General features: G+C 44.6%; 1 protein-coding gene across 3 annotated transcripts in view; it reads left to right on the forward strand.

Moving 5' to 3' along the window:
- Nucleotides 1-644: 644 nt before the first annotated feature.
- Nucleotides 645-22,434, forward strand: part of GGT1 (gamma-glutamyltransferase 1) — a 74,057-nt gene continuing 52,267 nt past the window's right edge. Inside the window, exon 1 of one of the 3 annotated variants that reach the window (XM_065567951.1) lies at nt 645-790. The gene's annotated coding sequence lies outside the window, so the exon portion shown is untranslated. Of the gene's footprint in view, nt 791-22,097; nt 22,117-22,434 lie in introns of those variants that run through there. The other 2 variants (XM_005288590.4, XM_065567952.1) reach the window with 2 other exon arrangements.

A 22,434-nucleotide genomic window follows, 5' to 3' on the forward strand; every position in this document is an offset into this window, starting at 1 on the left:
GAAAAGCACCAAATATTTCAAGAGTGACAATCAAATTGCAAGAGTTGGCAGCACAACTGCGGAGTACTGTCGTCGTCTTGTAAGCATTTTTTTCACTCGATGCCCCAAGAGCAAAGGTCAGAGGGACAAAAGAGTGATGACAAGAAATATCATTATTATTTTTTAAATGTCACTCCCTTGACTCCACCCCCTATGGCCTGGCCCCAGGTTGAGCGGTGACATCTCAGCATGAGGCGCGCTGGGGTGTGACAGTGGGAGCTACCAGCCAATCTAATTTCGTGAGACAGGAACTGAAATCCTAGGTTATGGGCCTGCTTCTCTGTTGACATGCACTTTGCTGAGTAATTTATCTCAGATCAAAGGGGTTGCAAAACGCTACCAGATCTGAGCACTTGTGTAATACCACAGGCACCACACCAGAAGCAGGGCAGTGGAGAATCGAACCTAGTGGCGCAGAGCACCTGATGTAACCTGTCTCCTTTGGGACCTTTGGTATGTACCTTTACGCACTAATTAGCTCATTCAAAAAAAATATATATATATATCACAGGTCACCTTTAAATTTCCTACAACTCATGGCACATGCCATCTAGTGTCCAGGCAAGGAATTGCACGTTATTTAAGCCTGTCTATTTCACCCTCAGGAGAACAGACAGAAGGAAGTTGCTCTCAAGAAGTCTCCTTTCTCTTCAGGGAAGCACATCAGACAAACTGCCAGTGAGGTGATGTGTTGAAAACACCCTGTGAAATGCCACACAGACTCTGTGGGAAAAATCAGACCTAGTTCCAGGTAGGCTTGTGTGTGTCCAGGTGTGTTTGTAGGGGTGGGTGGAAAGGGGAAGGAGGTGGGTATGTTGTGAGGTTTCAGGTAGCATGCCCACACCACACATAGCTGGAGTGGCCAGGATACTAGGCTGCTGCCAGATTTTGTAAGTAGGAAGGGGAAGATCTGTTGCTGTCACTGATCTTGCCCTTGCTTTTCAGATGTTAAATTACCTTAGCATGGTCTGAGCATGCCAGCTGCAGATGACCATCATAATAAATGAAATGACCTACCTCAGTTTGATCTTGAATTGTTCTGGCTGGTTAGCTGTCATTTCTATTGCAATCTGAGCTATAAGCAGCCGCCTTAGACTGGAAAACACTTTTGTTTTTTTCAACACGAGTACAGGTTGCCCAGCACAGTCTCTGTTACGCCATTTCCTATACAGGCAGCACAGAGTTATAGTATTATTTTTCAGTACTGAACTCCGGCGGTTGTTGATTGATTTGCCAGTTCTGATTCTTAACTCTCTCCTAGGTCCCCTTTATCCTTTCCAAAGAAATACCTTTTCCCCTTCCCAGACACAATTTCATTGATAAGCTGTGGATAAGAGGGAATGAATTAGGAGCTATCAGGATCCGGATGACACATACAGTGCCTCCTGCGTCAGCATCTTACTGCAGGTCTTCACACATTGATAGAGAGAGATTTTTGTGCTGGGTGAAAAGAGCTCCTAAACCAAACCCATCGGTGTGCATTGGTAAGCTGTTTTCCACCAGGTATCACCATGCACGTCTCATCTGCCATCATATTGCCCCGTTTTCCAGTTTTTTCAAGCTCTTCGCAAACTTCCCCGGGGTCTGATAACCTAAATTTGTGTGCTCAGCCCTTTTATTAACACTCCCTCTTGCAGGTCATTAATAGACATATTGAGGAGTACAGCTCCCTCCGAGCCATAGGGGAACCCCTTCCTAAGCACTCCCCATGCTGAGCTCAGGTCATTTATTCCTATACCCTTTAACGTCCTATCTTTTGACCAGTTTTTAGTCCAGGACAGGTCTGTATATCCTTGATAGCCCCTCCTGGGGCACTTTATTAAAATCCTTATCAAAGAGTTCTATGGATCATACCCAGCAGTTCTACACATTTGATCCAGTTAATAAATGATAGCCACCAATTTACCCTGCTGGCTTGTCCCTGTCACACTGCACTGATCAGACCAGGGTTATAACTCTGTCTAATGATTGTCTCATTGAGTTTTCTCAGTACTTAGGTAGGGCTCACTGGTCTAGAATTCCTGGGAGCTCATAGACTCATAGACTTTAAGGTCAGAAGGGACCATTATGATCATCTGGTCTGACCCCCTGCATGCTGCAGGCCACAAAACCCTTCCCTGGACTCTGCCGTTGAAGTCCCCAATCCTGTGTAATTCAGTATCTTGTCTCAGATAACTGCTAATATTGGATACTTCTGAGGAAAGTGCAAGGAACTCTGGAAAGCTTTTTAAAAAGTTACAACATTGATCAACTTCTGGTCCTCTAGGGTAGCGGCTGGTTTTACTCATCACTCAGCAACTTCATTTGCTGGTACCTTCAGCGTTTTCACAGGCGTGCTGTTTGATCTGGGTGATTGATGGTCGTGTAAGAGGCTGATCCTGCAAACAGAGGCCCTGATTCAGGCAAGCATTCAGGACTTACTTAAGTCCTATTGAGTTGTGAAGGTGCCATTGACTTCAGTGGGACTTCAACACATGGTTAAAGTTAAGTGTGTGCTTAAGTGCTTTCCTGAATAGGGACGGATTAAAGCTTATGTGTGTAAGTGCTTTTCTGAATCCGGGCCCCATGCTGCTGGGCGTGGAAGGTGGTGGACTACTCTTAGTAGCAAATGCTGTGCCCACTAGGGATTCATCCTAGGGTTGGGCCCTCGTTTCTCAGGTTGTTCCGTCAGCTCTTTATTGATCTCTCCGTCTCTGGTCAGGCCCCACCCCTCCTGCCTGGCAAGAGTAATCTGGGGTAGGTGTTTCTTTGTGCAAAGAAATAAATTAGCTCACCTGCAATCCCTGAGACCTCTTTGGCTGTTCCCTAAGCATCCACAAGGTGCAGTCACACAGCGCTGGTTCTCCAGCAAGTTTCTATCTCTGACATGCCTGCAGAATTCCTCTGTTATCTTGGGCTATTTGTTCACCGTGTCCCCTCTCAAGCCTCGCAGCATCTGCTGCTGGTTGTTCTGTGCTACACAAGGTACAAGGCAATGGGGGATCGCAGAAACAGCAGAGGTTTCCCCCACAGTATCCACCAGCACCTTGCTGTCTCTTAGATGGCACTTTTCATCCATAGATCTCAAAGGTCTTTAACAAAGGAATTCAGTATCACTATCCCTATTTTACACATAAGGAAACTGAGGCACAGGGCAGTGAAGTGACTTGGCCAAGATCACCTAGCAGGCCAATGGGAGCGCCAATAATATCACCCACAACTCCTGAGTCCCAGTCCAGTGTTCTGTCCACTAGGTTACATTTTTTTCCCCTAATGTGCCCCAACCCTGATATGGAAGACCAGTGACTTCGCTAAGGTTGCCTGGCTGTAAATGACACCTGAACTGGGTGTGGAGGGAGCACTTCTAGTGCTGAGAAGGTGCTTTCTGCGCATACCATATCCTCCCTCTCATCACTGCTGTGGCTGTCTCCACTAGAAAAGTGATTGAGTTGAGGTTGGGTTTAGGTAACGTGGTTGCTAATGTCAAAGTTAGACTCAGGACTCATAGTTTGTCAGACCACTCTGTTTTATTAGCACAGCGCTCTGCTAATACATTCAGATAATGTGAGCCCCCATGCAAGATTCAAACAGTCTTATTTATACAGATAAAAGGGTGCGAACTAAACAAAGGGACAGAGAGAGCAAAATTGTAAAATTTGCATAGGGCACAATATGCATATCCTGCTTCCTTATTAACTCTTATCGATCTAAGGCTAATGCTTCACCAATTGCCCTTAAGTGGGGCAATTCATTAAGCAGTTAATGTCTGCTTTCTTGCCCCCTGGCTTGCAGCATTTCTCATTTCTACTTAAAGGTACATACAGCATTCATTAATTCATTCTATTTCTTTAATATAATTCATTTCACTTTCACAATCCCTCCTTTTGGTCAAGCTTACGCAAAGACCAACAATTACTGGGTTCCACATATTAATCGTTCTTTATCTCTTCGTTCATCAGTGATATTTCGAAATCATCATATTAGCACTCTGTTTTGGGGCAGTCACTTGGGTGGCATACCTTACACAATTCTGGATACAACAGGAGATTAGCTGAAAACATACAAAAATCATTAAGATTTCAAACAGGATAGTCAGGGCTCCCTGAAACAACCAGTTTCCTATGCCAGAGAAATTGAACAGGTTACTAAGGCACTTCCATAAAGAACTCGGCTCTTCATGGGGAAGATATGCGATTTGTTCTAAGTGACTAGCGCGATCTATTACCTCATTGGTGTCATCAGGTATGAACACGCATTCTTTTCCAATGAGAGCACAGGTCTCTCCTTTGGCCGCCAGCACTATGTCCAATGCCTGACGGTTTTGGAGGGCCATCTGTCAGATCGCCCGTTTCTTTGGCCAGGGTTTTTTAAACTCTCTCCGATTTCATTTGCCATTATTTCAACTACTGCTTGTAACCTCAGGAGCCTTTTTGCATGGTGTTGAAAGATTGTATTGTTTTCACTAAGGTTACTGGAGGGGGAACATGAAATTGATTTTTTTCGGTTTGATCATCAGGTCAAGAAAAAATTCATATCCCCATACCCAGCCCGCCACTTTTTAGTTTTATTCGAATAATCCCATACACCATTGGCCACAATATTCATAGATTCATAGATTCATAGATTATAGGACTGGAAGGGACCTCGAGAGGTCATCGAGTCCAGTCCCCTGCCCGCATGGCAGGACCAAATACTGTCTAGACCATCCCTGATAGACATTTATCTAACCTACTCTTAAATATCTCCAGAGACGGAGATTCCACAACCTCCCTAGGCAATTTGTTCCAGTGTTTAACCACCCTGACAGTTAGGAACTTTTTCCTAATGTCCAACCTAGACCTCCCTTGCTGCAGTTTAAACCCATTGTTTCTGGTTCTATCCTTAGAGGCTAAGGTGAACAAGTTCTCTCCCTCCTCCTTATGACACCCTTTTAGATACCTGAAAACTGCTATCATGTCCCCTCTCAGTCTTCTCTTCTCCAAACTAAACAAACCCAGTTCTTTCAGCCTTCCTTCATAGGTCATGTTCTCAAGACCTTTAATCATTCTTGTTGCTCTTCTTTGGACCCTTTCCAGTTTCTCCACATCTTTTTAAAAATGCGGCGCCCAGAACTGGACACAATACTCCAGCTGAGGCCTAACCAGAGCAGAGTAGAGCGGAAGAATGACTTCTCGTGTCTTGCTCACAACACACCTGTTAATGCATCCCAGAATCATGTTTGCTTTTTTTGCAACAGCATCACACTGTTGACTCATATTTAGCTTGTGGTCCACTATAACCCCTAGATCCCTTTCTGCCGTACTCCTTCCTAGACAGTCTTTTCCCATTCTGTATGTGTGAAATTGATTTTTCCTTCCTAAGTGGAGCACTTTGCATTTGTCTTTGTTAAACTTCATCCTGTTTAACTCAGACCATTTCTCCAATTTGTCCAGATCATTTTGAATTATGACCCTGTCCTCCAAAGTAGTTGCAATCCCTCCCAGTTTGGTATGCTGAAGGCAACGGCTTTTTCCCAGATCCAGCCCTGTTCATTACACACTCAACACCAATGACCTTTTCCCTCCACCACACTTATCCATTTCGATACATTTATTCCCACTGTTTCCCAAGTGTCATTATTGTTCCATGTTTTGTTAAACGGACAAGGTGCTCCAGTGGGGTCTGGGGAATTGAGTGGGATTGCCAGGACAGGAACACCAGCTTGAGAGTGGGCTGGGATGTGGCTACAGACCCAGCAATTAGAAATATTAAGGGTCTGAGCTATCCACACTTACTGCTGGATAAAAGAATTGTCATTGTGGACTCCCCAGACCTTAAGACACCAGCAGCCGAGGAACAGGCGCCACCAGAGGCTCATGTTGGAGGCAAGGCCCTTCTGGTTCTGACAACCTCAACTGAGGGAACTGCAGTCATGGTTTTACATCCACCAGGCAGCAAGCGCTAGGCTCACTACTGCTTCTTTTTGAGCCTTGCTTTAGGTCCTCGTCTGCTTCTGGCAACCCTTACGAGCGCGTAGATGGTAAGGTATTGCAGGCTGTTCCTCTACGTCTTCTTCCGGAGTCAAAATTGACTCTGCGTGGTCCTGAGGTGGTGATTGGTTTGCTGGGGGTAGTGCCTTCTTACACTGCGAAGCATGTATCCACGCTGTGATGCCAGACAGTTTAAAAGCCATCTGGATAGTAAGCAGTACCTGATAATTCTTTAATGTCCTTTAAGTCTCTTTACTTCTTTTTCCTTGACTCTGGCTATAACAATGGCCTTCACACCTTATCTTTTTCTGATGCATACATTCCTCATTCACACAAACAGATTGAGAATACAAACAGTAGTATTTTATATCGAGCAAAAAGGCATTGCAAATTAAAACCTTGCTAAGTTTTACAATCAATAACCAAGACAATTTACATTGAGACCCAGGCCTTGAATGTTCCTCTAATCTACTTAACATAGACACAATAGAGAATCCTGTTTCTTACTTACTAAACCTTAAAACAAAGAAATGTATGTATAACTAGAGTGCCTACTTTGTACTACATATAGGAAACCATAGTAGACATTATAACTTATTCTAAAACAAAAGGGTGACCATAATCAGTCATAAGGATTGTTCTGGTCTGTCATTCCTTTCTGCTATTCAAAAAGGGTGGCTGACAGGATGAAATCAAATCATACATTAATTCTTATCCTGCTCCTATATATCCCCCTTTTGACACTAAGATTATTAATGGCCAGTGTCACTTCTTATTTAGTCCACGTAATAGAAAATACTGGGAGGTGATTTGGGCCTGTGGCTCTAGCTTTGCATACATTTGTTTTATCCAACAGCACATTTCAAACATTACATTTGATTAAATTAAAAACATACAATTTAAAACCCAAAGCAATTAGGGTTAGTAACATCAGTATGCCAGTAGTTGTGGGAGACCATTCAGAAAATATGTTATACCAATGGTAAGCTGTTATGTCTTTCTGCAGTGGCAATTCTTAACATGTTCCCATTTGCGTGTATAATATGAATAGGTTGGTTTCCCACATTGCCCTTTTGTTTGTTTTAGGAACTATGTTACCTTTTTACCTTTTGTAAACACAGTACTTACATTACATTTACATTTGTCTATTGGAAGGTTGCTAACACTTCCATTCTTTTAAAACACTTTTCCCCAAGAATTAACACATACACATAGCCCATTATACAGTACTTTGGTCTCATTATTCATTTTATCCCACATACAGGATCCTAGTGAGATGTCTTTACTACAGGGCTTTGGAGCAACAGGCATGGATAAGCATACCCACTTTTATTTGTTTTTTATTAAGTTGTCCTGTAGCTGATATTAGCTTTTTCTGAAAGACAAAAATAACATTTTTCTACCCCTTTTGGGGTGGCATTTATTATTGCTTAAAATATTCCTTTCTTTTACAAATACCCTTGCTGATTGCAGGCAAAACAAGAGGAATTACCTCCATATTTTCCTGTGTTTTTGTTCTACAGGCAGGCCAGGTTTCAATGGCTTCTATCTTTTAAGAGTTATGGGGAAATTATCCCACTGTTCAGTCATTAAATCCATGAGCTGGTGTACCTCAGTTTTCCCTTGGCAGCAGACCAAGTTTACAATGTCTTCCCTGCTGTGTTAAGCTTTAAGTTTGTTTACAGGTAACAGCTGAAAAGCAACATTACCATAAAGGATTTTTCCAAAAATCATACACACTATAACTTGTTACAGGGGTACTTATTAACATTACATTTATTTTAATTAAAGGTATCTTGTTATACCGTGCCTTTTATTTAGACAATTTGTTTGCTGACCAGGTATGTTCTTTATCTGCAACTTCTTTGTGCTGGCAGTTCTCTCACTTCCTTTATCAGTTAGGTAATTTGCATCAACACAGGCTTGGCTTTTGGATTTAAAGCCATCAGCAGAGCTCAGAGACTCTGTCTTAAAAGAAGTGGGCTGTAGCCCACGAAAGCTTATGCTCTAATAAATTTGTTAGTCTCTAAGGTGCCACAAGTACTCCTGTTCTTTTTGCGGATACAGACTAACACGGCTGCTCCTCTGAAACCTGTCTTAAAAGGAACACAATTAACTTTTACCAGAGTTTTGATTACTTTTAACTTTTGCTTCCAAAACACACAGATCTGAAAAAGAAAACACAATCTATTGTGGCTCCTTTGGAGCCCTAATAGGATTTTAATTAAGTAGCATGTTTTGTTTGCATTTCTTTTACCACCACCCCCCCCATAATATACACTGCACATGTCTGCACATTCCTTTTATACTTTAACTTTTAAAACATTAGAACAGGAGTACTTGTGGCACCTTAGAGACTAACAAATTTATTAGAGCATAAGCTTTCGTGGACTACAGCCCACTTCTTCGGATACAGCCCACTTCTTCGGATGCATATAACATCCGAAGAATTATAATTAAATTAAATAATTATATTATAATTATATTATATTTTAATTATATTAATTATAATTATAATTAAAACATTAGCCATATTCATTTTTACATAAGGTGTAACGGTTTCTTTTGTTCTTGCAGAGTTTTATGTACCCTTATCAAAGTGACAGTCTGATTACACACAGCCATCCCAAGGCTCAGTGTTTCTAACATTGCTTCTTTTTGTTTTGTGCACCTCACCCCTGCTGTTGCTTCAGAGGGTCACTGTCTTTATTCTTTTCCTACAGCTTTCATCTGCTATTTTGTTAAAACAAACAAACAAACAAAAAGAATCCAGAATTTCTCCCTATTCTTTTGGTTTTGACTGCCCTGCTGCAGTCATGACTTGGTCTTTATTTGAAAACATTTAGATTTTGTAAAGAATCAAGTTACCCCTAAAGGGTTAACTACCAAATCCCAAAACCAACCAACACTGATTACCTGTGCTGGCAAAAAGGTCTGTCAGTTTTGCAACTTTGAATTAAAGAGTCAAATGGATTTTAGTGGCATTATAAACAAAACCAAACCAATTTATCTTAAACCTACAAAGCAGGACTTTTACAAACCTCACATATTTCCACAGACAGATACATATACATTTTCTTTTCCTTAACATCCCTTTTACTCTGCTTTGTTTTTACATAGCTGTACATAGATTACGTTACCTTTATACATTTGGGGCAGTTAAGTTCCAATAGAAACCCCCCTATGTTCTTTTAGCAAATCTGACTAAATTGTTTATAGTCAAATGATTTTAATTAGATAGTCTCTTTACCTGGATTATTTACAGACATTCTTTTGGAAAAGGACCCATTTTTCCTTTAGAATGGCTGCAAAGAAACCAAGAATTATTTTAACAAGGTTCTTAACATTTTTACAAGGTTTAACTGCTTAATTCTCTCCAGCCTCTGTAGAGTTAACTTTTCACTCTTTCCTTAAATCACTTGTTTATCTCTCAAAATGACACCTTTATCAACTCAGATTTTACCTAAGTATTGTTCCAGGGGTTCTTACTTGCACTTACTCCTGACACTATGCCCTTAGGCTTCCAACCTGTTTTTCTTTATCTGTTGCTTGCCTGCTTGTCTGGGCCCGATCCTGCTTTTTCCAATGAACCATTTTTGTGAGTGATATTGTGGTCATCTCACAATTTTGAAAGAAATATTTAAGGAAAGGGACCAGGAAGGGTGGGGGGCTAGTTGAGGAGCTCACCCTCCTTAAAGACTCAGTTTCTGAGGCAGACAATGAAGGGGAACAAAACAAGGGGCTTTTTATCCTTTTTACAATGAGATGGGAGTATGGAGGGGGTTGGGATCGATCCAGGGTTGTTGTTTGTTTGTTTGTTTGTTTTCCAGAGAACAGGGTAAAGGGGAGCGCTCAGTCTGGTGGTGGGAGAGGAGGCTTTTAATAAAGCTTTTAACTTATTATTTGAATATATTTGAGAGAGGTGAGTTTTGATTTTGTCCACCTACGATTTGCCTCCTCCCACCACCGCAGAAACAATTAACCTCTCGTTTAGCCAATTTAGTTTTAGGTTAGCTGAGTTTGTCTTTTAAGACGTCCACTCAGTCTTTGTTCCAAGATTTTAACAGGTTTGAGTTTTGGGATCTTCCTGAGTTAGCCAGACCATTTTTCCAGAAATTTGTAGGAGTCCGGACCCTTCCTAAAACTGAGCCGGCGTTCCTTTAGGGAACTGTCCCGACTTAGACGTCTGGTTACCAATACAGGAGGACTTTACACACACCAATCACACAAGAAGGAAATTCAGGTTTGTCAGAGCGATGCCCGGTGCAACACACAAAAGGAGCCCACAGGCTACTGCCTCAATCGTCCTTGCTTTCACACCAGGGTGCAGATTTCACTCACTCAGACCGCGGGGACAGGAACCCCTTGGTCGTCCGAACCCGGACGGAGATGGCACCCAGACTCAAACACTCCACAGGAGGACAGATAGACACAGAGACAGGACAGTCCTCAGTCCGGACAAAACACAGAAATAATTACCTGACCAGATTCCTGATGTCAGATCCCGGGATCCCTACCAGAACAGAGTGGGAACCAACAGGTTCGATGGCATAGACCTCACTGTGGTCGTGCGCCCTTCCGTTCAGGAGGAGGACCGCTTGGGCCAAATGCCCAGGTGCCGGCTGCCACGGTCATCCTACAAAAATGGTCAGGAATCACACGGTCCCAGTGAAGACGGTTACCATCTCGGTGGAACCTCCAAATTGTCAAAGTTAGACTCAGGACTCATAGTTTGTCAGATCACTCTGTTTTATTAGCACAGCGCTCTGCTAATACATTCAGATAATGTGAGCCCCCATGCAAGATTCAAACAGTCTTATTTATACAGATAAAAGGGTGCGAACTAAACAAAGGGACAGAGAGAGCAAAATTGTAAAATTTGCATAGGGCACAATATGCATATCCTGCTTCCTTATTAACTCTTATCGATCTAAGGCTAATGCTTCACCAATTGCTCTTAAGTGGGGCAATTCATTAAGCAGTTAATGTCTGCTTTCCTGCCCCCTGACTTGCAGCATTTCTCATTTCTACTTAAAGGTACATACAGCATTCTTTAATTCATTCTATTTCTTTAATATAATTCATTTCACTTTCACACTAAGCCCAAATCAACTTGGTAGCTTTACCAGTGTAGATGCCAGTGTGACACCCTGGCACCCCAGTATGCACCACTGTCATGTAATTAGGATTGTTTTGCACAAAGTATGCCTTGTGAGGTGTCATTCTAAAAGTCTTGATCTGCTAGACAGTAATATCTCGTTGGATTGTATCTGCTATAATCCTATGCGAAGTTATGAAGTTTGGCTATGTATGTGGTACTGAAACATATTGTGAGGTTGAAAACACCCACAAGCAGCCTTTCAGGTACAACAGTAAAAAGGCCAAACAATGTTAATGGCTTATTGCGGAAATGCACACAAGCACAAGGATTACCCCAGGGACTGTGTACAGTAGAAACCTCTCAGAGATAGCACTACACAATGGGAACTGTTTGACCCAGGTCACAGCAAAAGAGCTTTCCAGCAAGTGGGAAGAAGATATGAAACAGGGGAAATGACATCATGATGGGACCTCATTCTCCCTACAACAACACACCTGAAAACACCTGAGGAATAAAGACCGAACAGGGGGAAGTGATGGTCCCAGGCTAAAGAGATTGCTAGCCTGTGTTTGAAAACCTGGGAAACCCAACCTGCAAAGCCAAGGCAGCTTGTGCCTTAAGAATCTGCCAGCCTGTTTCTCACTCAGGGTGAGAATTTGCTAATTCATATCCTACCTATCCAGTGTGTTAAGCTCAGTTTGCGGTTTTGTTTATTTACTAGGTAATCTGGTTTGATCTGTTTGCTATCCCTTATAATCACTTAAAATCTATTCTTTTGTAGTTAATAAATTGCTTTTGCTTTGTCTAAAACCAGCGTATGTGGAAATCGTAACTCGGGGCAGGAAGCTTTTGTATATTGAGGGAGGGGGCTGTACGGTTCTCTGTGCAGCGCAAAACGGTATAATTTTGGGTTTACACTTCAGAGAGGAGGCGCGTGTCTTAGGAACTAAAGAGTGCCCTAGTTTTGCCTTCCCATGCAGGGGCTGGTTAAAGAACCTGTCTGCATGTAACTGCAGCTGGGAGTGTCCCCACCTGTATGTGTGCTGGAGCCTGGCAGAGGGCTGGTCATAGCAGTACAGTGTAAAGGGAGCCCAGGCTGATGGGTCAAGGGGGCTCAGTGGTACCCCAGTTCCAGGTGGCACCCTGGGGGGGAACCCATCAGAGCCAGGAAGCACCTTGTAGCTTGACTCAGCTGGTTGAATTCCAGCCAGGGCTCCTGTCCAAAATGAACGCAGAGTCACTGCTGTCACATGTAATTATCAGTTGAGAAATTGCAACATGATTTTAATAAGCTGAGCGTAACTTAATTTGCCCTGACATAACAGGCTTTCTATCAAACAAACTGAAATAAAGAGCAGGACGTGCTTCAGGATATGCTAAGTACCACATGCTACATGTGCCTTAGACACCAGGCGCTTTGCAGTGTGATGCTGGCAGCCCAGATGCCCATGTCTCAACTGAACATTGACAAATACATAACAGGAACCAGCCTGGCCCACCTGGGTGGTAGTGTTGTTAAAACACATATTAGACTTATCAGAATGTGTTTTAGACTTCATGGAATGCTTGGAAGTTGCTGCATGCATGAATCTCACTTATAACATCTGTACCCTATTATAAGGTCATACCTGAGCGTTTGCATTGTAAGCCTCTGTAACAGTATAAATCACCAGACAGGAGAGACATTAACTAGGTGAAAAGCTGGTCTCCAACAGAAGGTGTTATGTTCTGCCCATCCAGGAAGGCCCATGGACACCAGACAGACTAGTGTGGAATGTTAAAGAGGACAAAAGACTTTATTTACTCTCCCCTCCCCCCATGAAGGTGAGTCATGCAAGTGAATTCTTTCCATAGCAGAGGTTTGCTGTCCAAGGCAGAAGGGGGGAGGTCCGGAAAAAGTCTGATAAAGAAGAAACTTTTTTTTAAAGCTGCCTGGACACTGGGGGCAAGGATTGCTAGGCATAAGCAAAAGATCCGCAGTGTTTAGCCTGGGTTAGCCATAAAGGACATATAGAGCTTGCTTATTCTAGAAGCCTCTATTACTTTTTGAAACTTAAGATGGGAACTCATTTTTGTGCATATATATGTCTACCACCTTAAATCTTGTACATAACTCTTGTTTCCTTTTCCTATATAATAAATCTTTAGATAGTTTATTATAGGATTGACTACAAGCGTTGTCTTTGGTGTGAGATCTAAGGTGCAATTGACCTGCGATAACTGACTGGTCCTCTGGGACTAGGAGTAACCTAAATATTGCTGTGACCATTGGTGTAAGGGGCCGTTTATCACAAAGGCACGCTTACCTGGGTGGCAAGATAGATCGGAGTACCCAAGGAGACTGTCTGTGACTCCATGTTAAGGCTATTGTAGTCCCTGAGCAGTTTACAACTTGATAGCAGGTTGGTGAAATCTAAGTATAGAATTCACAGCCAGTTTGGGGTTTGTTCCCTGTTTCCTAACGGTCTGCCTGAGGTTGGTACCCACAATCTTGAGCCACTGCAGGACAGCTTGACACAAGCGTCTCCACACAGGCCTTCCCTGGCTGTACTCATGTGGAGCTCTTTGGGAATCTCAGCAGGGAACAGAGTGAGTGCCCTTTAGATGCACTTGTATCAGAACTCCATCAAAGGGCTAGATCCTGGGACGAAAAGCCAACAGATTCCTGCAGGGGGGCTGTGGATTGGGGAGTGCTGCCTCTGAACTCACGGGAAGCCATGTGGAGGGGAGAGATGGTGGGGGTCCATGAGGATCCAGATCTGGGAGTACAGGGGGACAGGCCAGCAGTGGGAAGGGGAGACGAGCACTGTCTGACACATTAACTCCCACTGTAAATCCACACACATGCCTGAGTGCTTCTCCGCTCCACACAGTGATGGGGACCCTTTGTGGAGGGATCTGGTGGCACTGGCTGGTTTGTGCAGGTCCAGGGCTGTTAGAGGGCTGCGGTGGGTAGAGAGCAGGTACAGAAGCACATGGCCTTTATGCACCTCAGCACTGCCCACTAGGGGATCCCTGAGACCTATGTAGGTCTTAGGGATGCACAAATTTGGAAGACTAAGCCCTCCAGACGTTTTTTTTTTTTTTTGCAGAGGGACAAGCCAGGCCAGGGGACCCCTCCACAGCTGCCCAAAGGGATCTAGTACATCTCAATGCACACATTTGCATACTGTTTCTATCAGCCTGTGCATAGCTGTGATGGTCCCAGACTGACAGTGTGGGGCTGGTTGTATTGTGGCAGCTGGCTTGGAAGTGCAGGTGTCCCTGGCACACTGGCTTCCAGCTACTCACAGCCCTGGCAGTCCGTAAAAACAAGCAGCAGTAAAATCCTCCCCCGAGATCCCGTTACAGCCTGGTAAAGAGAACGGCACCCTCCCCCACTGGCAATGGGAACAACAGCAGCAGGCATGGATCAAGGCAGGTGAAAAACAGCAAAAGTTCCTCTTTGGCACTCACCCCAGAGCTAGGGGCAGGCAGGCTGTTGAATTCAGTGACTCTGCAGCAAGCCTCCCCCATGCACGGAGCTCATTGGCATAGCTGTGACTGGTGCAGGTGTACTGGGCCTGCTGACATCAGCTTGCTTAAAGGTGTAGCAACTTCTTTTGTGCTCAGCTGGAGGTGCTGATGAAACAAACCGCAGAGCCCAGAAGGGAATGGAGTCGTGCATGGGATTGACAGTGATCGGCCTTTATTCAATCCAGCGCTGGCTAAGAGCATACACTCTCATGGCTCCTCCATTGGTGAGCAACACACTCACCTCAAACTCACTGCTCCCCAGTCGTTGTGGGACCCCACACCATTACAGCACAGCTGTCAGTCCATCTGCCCACCTGTGGTGCTGTATGCACATGCTAAATAATAACAAAGGCAGACCGATCAACTCAGGTTGCAAGCCCTTTGGGACAGAGACTGCCTCTACTCGCTGGGTAAAGTTCCCTGGTCCCTGGGCTGCTCTGTACCACTGTTAAATAAATCATAATGCAGGAGATGGGAGGTTCGACAGGCAGCTCCACTGCCAGGGCTGGCTCCAGGGTTTTGGCCGCCCCAAGCAGCCAAACAAAAAACAAACAAAAAAGAGACGCGATCGCGATCGGCGGCAATGCGGCGGGAGGTCCTTCGCTCCGAGCAGGAGTGAGGGACCGTCCGCGGAATTGCCGCCGAACAGCTGGACGTGCCACCCCTCTCCAAAGTGGCCGCCCCAAGCACCTGCTTGGTAAACTGGTGCCTGGAGCCGGCCCTGTCCGCTGCAGATTCTCTCTTCTCCTGGTCTGCATGTTGTTAGTGTGCAAGCACTCAGCACTGCTGTAGTTTGAAAGGCACTGGGCTGCCCCCTTGGGCAGGGGACCCCTGCCCATATTCCCACGGATGCATTAGCACTTGTCCATGCTGCATGCTCTGGTAATGTTCTATCCAAAGGAGCTGGCCTGCGGCACACACCCAGCCTGACTGGTCCGTCCAATCAGAACGACGTTTAAACATTTTGGCCCATGATCCCCACATTCTAAGGTCCGGGGGAGGGGGGATCTCCTGCTGCTTTAGAACAGGACGGTGGCAATGGGAAGCGGAGCAGTTTTAACCCTTTCCCATCTGTATCTATAAACTTCATGGTCACTATCCCAGTTTCACACCGAATCAGCCAATCCTATCAGCATGGGTTTAAGGCTCACTGAAGTCATGGGGAATTAATCATGTGCTACAAGTTAAACATGTGCTTACGTGTTTTGGCCTTGGTGACAAGTCTGCCCCATCCCCTGGTGCAGCCCGTCTCTTGTACTGTTTGAGGACGTTGGTGGCAAACTCAATCTGGGTTCGCTAAGTGCTCATCCTGCTGCTTATTCCCTTTGTAAGGTCGTCGTCTTTTGATTCTGACCTCACGATACTTTCCATAGACACTAATTGTGATAGATCAACCTAGAATAAACTAACTGAGCTATAACTACTATTCCCTGGGCAGTGTTAGTAGCAGGAGTGAATGAACTTTTCAGAAATAAAGATCCTATTTAATGCCAATAGCTCCCATCAGAAAGAATAAGGGGCAGGAAGTAGAGGCTAAAAGAGTCCAGCTCACAGCATCTGGGTCCGTTCAGGTCTTGACTGTGCTGCTGGGACTGCCCATAATGGGGTTCATTGGTTCTTGGACAGAAAAGAAAGTGGATTTGTGCAGTTACCGAGAGTGGACTTTCGTTCCCCCTGGAAATAGCCTCATTACTCTGGGTTCAGCGCCCGCCCACCTTAGTAGACTTTAACAGGAATCAGTCACCAAACAGCTCCTTCCGATAATCGGAAAGTTTGACATTAAGTAGCAAGTACTTTGAACTTCTTTTCAACTCCTTTGCTGCAATACAACGCCCTGTTTTGCATGAGGAGTCTGAGCTGTCTTCATGTTTTATTCATTTCTTGTTTACACTGGAGGAGAAACCAAGCCATAAGAACCAGCAAAAACAGCCCACACAGCTCCATGCATTGTGCAGTCAAATCACAGCCAGCGATTTCAGTTGCCATTTCCAACTTCGGCTGGGTTTAATGTATGTATTAGCTAAGCGACAGAGAGGTGTTGTCTATTGACTGGAGACAGAAGCTTTTGAGCTCTGATTTCAGCTCTGACACTGATTTGCTCTGTGGCCTTAAGCAAGTCATTTTAATCTCGTAGGTCTCCGTTTTCTTGTTTTTTACCATGGGGGGAATGATACTTATCTCATGCAGTGTTGTGAGGATGAATCGACCCTGTCTGTAAAGAGCTTTCAAGATTAACCGTGCTACCTCAGTGTAAAGCTTTGCTATGATTATCAAAGGAATGGGGAAAGATGGACGTGTGGCATTTGGGGACCCACTTCCAATTGTTTATACCGCTTTAAAAAATAACCAACCCTACCCTGCATCCCACCAGGCAGTTGCACTATTCTGCAGTAGCTGGCCCGTGTGACTGGGCACTGTAACAGCTGCATTCCCCCACAGAGGTATCTATAGTTCAGTGGTAGGGGAACGGATTGCTTTTCATATAGGGCTAAGACAGCTCATCTGCTGTGCGGCATGGAGGAGATTATACAAATGTACTTACTGGCCAGACTGCCTGGTAAGCACACAGAGGAACAGAGTCATTAGAGACATCATCTCCCTCTGCCTCTAACTCTGCCCTTGTGTGTGATTTGGACTCTCGCTGTTGTGTGAGTGTGAAGGACCAGCCACAAGAAGCAGAGCTGGGAACACCCACTCTATGCAGCACCCTCCGCAGGCAGGTCTAGTTTTGGCATTCAGCACAAACGCCTGGCCAGTGCCTGCCCCTCCCTTAGGATACTGCAGAGCTGGGAACGAAGAAGCCTGTTAAGAGCTGTATAAGTGCAGCCCACCCACTGGTTAGGCCGGGTGTGTTACAGGGCTCTGTGCCCTCCCCACAAAGCCTCTGAGTGTGTCACTGTACAGCGCAGTTCATGGCAACTGCACCTGTAGTCCTCCTCTGAGGCTCATGAAGGGTTCCCGGCTCCTGGCCAGCACCTCTCTTGGGCAGACACCGGTGTCTCTCTCTCCCTCCTGAGCAAGGTTTTAAGGCTGCACAGCTCCCTGGATTACACAGTGATGGGCCCAGGAAGCCAGACTGCCTAAACAGGCCAGTGATTCTGCTTTGCTCACGCTCTCTGAGGTCTATGACCAGTGTATTGCCTGCAGTTACAAGCTACCACACAGCTCCTTCTAAGCAAGCACTTTTATTTCTAAGGTGAAAGCGTTGCAGAGAAAGCATGTAAAAAAAAGACCCTCTATGCATGCTAAAAGCTCACCAGTGGCCACCCAGCAGTCTAGGGTTCCCAAGAGTCACGTATTACAAGGAACGTCCCTTATTTAAATAGAAAATTGCCTGTCCTGTACTTCATCCTTGTACAGCAAGAGCAGGAGTTGCTGAGTGCTGCAAAAAAAGCAGCAAGAAATACCCCTCATGAATGTGAGTACTGATTATTATTATTAATAATAATAATTAATAGCTGGAGGTGGAGTGGGGTAGGGGTGCTAAGAAAACAGTCCCTTATTTTTGAAATGCAATGCTGGCAACCCTACAGCATTCTTATGGGGCCCTGGTAGGTCAAGTCCTTCCAACCCATCCTCAAGGCTAGGGCTCCCCGTTGGGCAGAAGGGTCTGAGTGTTTGCTGGATCACAAAGGAGGCCCTGAGTCAGTTTAAACTCCGGCTATTTATTCTAAAGTCCTTTATTTGTTGGTTTCTGGATAATCTAGTTTGAACTAGTATATGCGAGCCTCCCCAAGTGGTGGTACCTCTCTGTGAGGTAATCACCACTCACTGTTTTTAGTTCCTGGAGGAGCTGTGAGAACCTACCCCCCACCGAGTAGAAATGGCTCCCCATGGAGTTGCAATATCTGTCACGTCTCCCCCCTAGAGAGATTACATCCTGTCCCACCCCTCAATAATACATAAACTTAATACAGTAAGGGCTTTCGAGGTGCTTGACTGGCAACCTAGGGCAACCCGTTAACTTACTTCCTGGACAGCATTTAAGCCATTACCTTTCATCACTTCATATTTCAATGATGAATATAATAAACATTCTGCTAGAAAGGCAGCATGCATCTGTGACAGCTACGACAATATCCTCGACAAATCTTATTGAATTAAGGTTAAGTAGCTTAGGAGGCCATTGTATTAAAACTGCAAATGTTTATGTAGTATTGTGGCATTGCATGGAATGTGTCTAGGGAGGAGACCTGCCTAATGTAAACTGTGAGATGTGTTATGCACTTCAAAAGACTATTTTAAACACTGTGAACTTTTAAAGGTCAGTGGACTTTCCAGTATATCTCTAGGTGAAGGTGTGTGCAAATGTAACTCCTCGGGTTATGCAAAAGCCCTGCCTTTTGAAGCTATGCCCTCAGGAGAAACCCAGTGTCTATGAATTACCTATTCACAGATCAAAGACCCAAGTTGTTTAAAGGAGGGATTAAACTTTTCATGGGGGTGCTTGTTCATAACCACCTTGACACAGAACGTGTAACCACAGGAAAGCACCTTGGTGAGGTTTGAAGGACTGTTCACCTGCCAGAGCCCTTTGTGAAGTTGGAGTGATCCCCGGTAACCTTATTTGCATGCATGTAAGTGCTTTTATTTTTTTAAATGTTTTCTCTGCAATGCTTTCACCTTAAGAATAAGTGTGCTTGCTTAGAAGGAGCTGTGTGGGCCTTTAACCATGAGCATTGACGCTCTGTATAGCCTCTGAGGAAAGCAGGCAGAGCAGGCCTGCTTAGGCAGTCTGACCTGCTGGGGCATTAACAACTGTACAGCCTGGAAATACCCAGGTCAGGAGCAGGAGAGAGAAAAAGAAATGCAGGTCTCCGCCCAGGAGTGGTCACCTCACTCTCCTGGGCAGAGACCTGCATCTCACTCCATCCTGACCCTGCACAGCTTCCTGATTTACAATGTGAAATCCCCAGCAAGCCAGACCGCCTAACAGGCCAGCGGTTGTATATTGACAGCAGTTACAAATGATAACACAGATCTTTCTAAGCAAGCCCCTTTATTCTTAGGAAAAAGAAGAACAGGAGGACTTGTGGCACCTTAGAGACTAACAAATTTATTAGAGCATAAGCTTTCGTGGACTACAGCCCACTTCTTCGGATGCATATAGAATGGAACATATATTGAGGAGATATATATACACACATACAGAGAGCATAAATAGGTGGGAGTTGTCTTACCACCTCTGAGAGGCCAATTAATTAAGAGAAAAAAAACTTTTGAAGTGATAATCAAGCTAGCCGAGTACAGACAGACAGTTAGATAACAAGTGTGAGAGATTCAATGTTTGTAATGGCTCAACCATTCCCAGTCCTTATTTAAACCGGAGTTGATTATATGTTCCATTCTATATGCATCCGAAGAAGTGGGCTGTAGTCCACGAAAGCTTATGCTCTAATAAATTTGTTAGTCTCTAAGGTGCCACAAGTCCTCCTGTTCTTCTTTTTGCGGATACAGACTAACACGGCTGCTACTCTGAAACCTTTATTCTTAGGGTAAAAGCATTACAGAGAAAATGTATAAAAATCCAACCCAGTAGAAGACCCTACAGGCATGCTAAAAAGCTTATGAGAGTTCACCTTCAACCTCAGATAGCTGTCAGTCCTTCAGACCCCCACAACTAAGTTGTCCTTGTTGTTACTAGTTCTTATCAGTCTTTAGAGCAGGAACCAGAAGGAAGGCTGGGTGGGTCAGCCATTTTGTTATACAGCTCGGGTCTTAGATCTTGGTCTTTTGTAACAGGTAATCAGGAAAAATGACCTTCTCTTCAGGGCATAGCTTCAAAAGGCTAGTTTTTTTTTTTTCATAACCCAAAGCCTCTGAGTGTGTCACTGTACAGCGCAGTTCATGGCAACTGCACCTGTATTCCTCCTCTGAGGCTCATGAAGGGTTCCCGGCTCCTGGCCAGCACCTCTCTTGGGCAGACACCGGTGTCTCTCTCTCCCTCCTGAGCAAGGTTTTAAGGCTGCACAGCTCCCTGGATTACACAGTGATGGGCCCAGGAAGCCAGACTGCCTAAACAGGCCAGTGATTCTGCTTTGCTCACGCTCTCTGAGGTCTATGACCAGTGTATTGCCTGCAGTTACAAGCTACCACACAGCTCCTTCTAAGCAAGCACTTTTATTTCTAAGGTGAAAGCGTTGCAGAGAAAGCATGTAAAAAAAAGACCCTCTATGCATGCTAAAAGCTCACCAGTGGCCACCCAGCAGTCTAGGGTTCCCAAGAGTCACGTATTACAAGGAACGTCCCTTATTTAAATAGAAAATTGCCTGTCCTGTACTTCATCCCTGTACAGCAAGAGCAGGAGTTGCTGAGTGCTGCAAAAAAAGCAGCAAGAAATACCCCTCATGAATGTGAGTACTGATTATTATTATTAATAATAATAATTAATAGCTGGAGGTGGAGTGGGGTAGGGGTGCTAAGAAAACAGTCCCTTATTTTTGAAATGCAATGCTGGCAACCCTACAGCATTCTTATGGGGCCCTGGTAGGTCAAGTCCTTCCAACCCATCCTCAAGGCTAGGGCTCCCCGTTGGGCAGAAGGGTCTGAGTGTTTGCTGGATCACAAAGGAGGCCCTGAGTCAGTTTAAACTCCGGCTATTTATTCTAAAGTCCTTTATTTGTTGGTTTCTGGATAATCTAGTTTGAACTAGTATATGCGAGCCTCCCCAAGTGGTGGTACCTCTCTGTGAGGTAATCACCACTCACTGTTTTTAGTTCCTGGAGGAGCTGTGAGAACCCACCCCCCACCGAGTAGAAATGGCTCCCCATGGAGTTGCAATATCTGTCACGTCTCCCCCCTAGAGAGATTACATCCTGTCCCACCCCTCAATAATACATAAACTTAATACAGTAAGGGCTTTCGAGGTGCTTGACTGGCAACCTAGGGCAACCCGTTAACTTACTTCCTGGACAGCATTTAAGCCATTACCTTTCATCACTTCATATTTCAATGATGAATATAATAAACATTCTGCTAGAAAGGCAGCATGCATCTGTGACAGCTACGACAATATCCTCGACAAATCTTATTGAATTAAGGTTAAGTAGCTTAGGAGGCCATTGTATTAAAACTGCAAATGTTTATGTAGTATTGTGGCATTGCATGGAATGTGTCTAGGGAGGAGACCTGCCTAATGTAAACTGTGAGATGTGTTATGCACTTCAAAAGACTATTTTAAACACTGTGAACTTTTAAAGGTCAGTGGACTTTCCAGTATATCTCTAGGTGAAGGTGTGTGCAAATGTAACTCCTCGGGTTATGCAAAAGCCCTGCCTTTTGAAGCTATGCCCTCAGGAGAAACCCAGTGTCTATGAATTACCTATTCACAGATCAAAGACCCAAGTTGTTTAAAGGAGGGATTAAACTTTTCATGGGGGTGCTTGTTCATAACCACCTTGACACAGAACGTGTAACCACAGGAAAGCACCTTGGTGAGGTTTGAAGGACTGTTCACCTGCCAGAGCCCTTTGTGAAGTTGGAGTGATCCCCGGTAACCTTATTTGCATGCATGTAAGTGCTTTTATTTTTTTAAATGTTTTCTCTGCAATGCTTTCACCTTAAGAATAAGTGTGCTTGCTTAGAAGGAGCTGTGTGGGCCTTTAACCATGAGCATTGACGCTCTGTATAGCCTCTGAGGAAAGCAGGCAGAGCAGGCCTGCTTAGGCAGTCTGACCTGCTGGGGCATTAACAACTGTACAGCCTGGAAATACCCAGGTCAGGAGCAGGAGAGAGAAAAAGAAATGCAGGTCTCCGCCCAGGAGTGGTCACCTCACTCTCCTGGGCAGAGACCTGCATCTCACTCCATCCTGACCCTGCACAGCTTCCTGA

This window comes from Chrysemys picta, chromosome 15 (genome assembly GCF_011386835.1).
Source record: "Chrysemys picta bellii isolate R12L10 chromosome 15, ASM1138683v2, whole genome shotgun sequence".
NCBI classification, from domain to species: domain Eukaryota; kingdom Metazoa; phylum Chordata; order Testudines; family Emydidae; genus Chrysemys; species Chrysemys picta.